A 951-nucleotide genomic window follows, 5' to 3' on the forward strand; every position below is an offset into this window, starting at 1 on the left:
ATGTTAAGTAATGATATTGCTTCATTCTCAGGATATAGTTGTCTTCCTTATTTCTTTTAATTAGATCTATTTTTGCTTTATCTCATATAAGGATTACTACCCCTGCTATTCTTTTTACTTCAGTTGAAGCATAATATATTCTACTCCAGGCTTTTACCTTTATGCTGTGTATCCCCTTGTTTCAAATGTGTTTCTTATAGACAGAATATTATAGGAGTATGGTTTTTAATCCATTCTGCTATCCACCTCCATTTTATGGGTGAGTTCATCCCATTCACAGTAATGATTACCATCTGTTTCTTTCCCTCCATCCTATTCACTCCCCTTTTTATGTTTTTTTTCTTCCTTTTCCCTTCCCCTCCTAAATGGTTTTCCTTTTGACCACCACCTTCCTCAAGATTCCTTCCCTGTTACATCCCTTGTTTACCTACCCTTTACCCTTACTACTGTTTCCCTCCCTTCTACACCCCCCCCATCACCACCTTACGCCTACTACTGCCTATAGGGCACAACGGATTTTTATACTTATCAGAGTATGTTATTCCCTCTTTCTCCTCAAAGCAATGAGAGTAAATTTTATACAGTGCTCCTCTCCCTCTCTCCTTTCCCTCTATCATTATTTTTTGTGTCTTTTCATGTTAGAATCTTAAACTTAATTGACTATGTTGATCCCTCTTTGAACCAGAACCAATGAGAATAATGTTTAAATGACATTCATCTCCTTCTCTCCTTTCCTTCTGCTAGAGTATGCTTTTATGCCTATTAAAATGGCATAATTTACCTTTTTCTTACTCATCCTTTTCTTTTATCCCATTAAGGTCCCTTTATACCTCTTAATAAGTTTTTTTTAACATCAGATTTTTTCGTTTATACCCACACCCTCTATCTATCTATCTATCTATCTATCTATCTATCTATCTATCTATCTATCTATCTATCTATCTATCTATC

Source organism: Petaurus breviceps, unplaced genomic scaffold, assembly GCF_028583685.1.
Source record: "Petaurus breviceps papuanus isolate PSGF00001 unplaced genomic scaffold, PetGlider_PUasm1.0 90602, whole genome shotgun sequence".
NCBI lineage: Eukaryota > Metazoa > Chordata > Mammalia > Diprotodontia > Petauridae > Petaurus > Petaurus breviceps.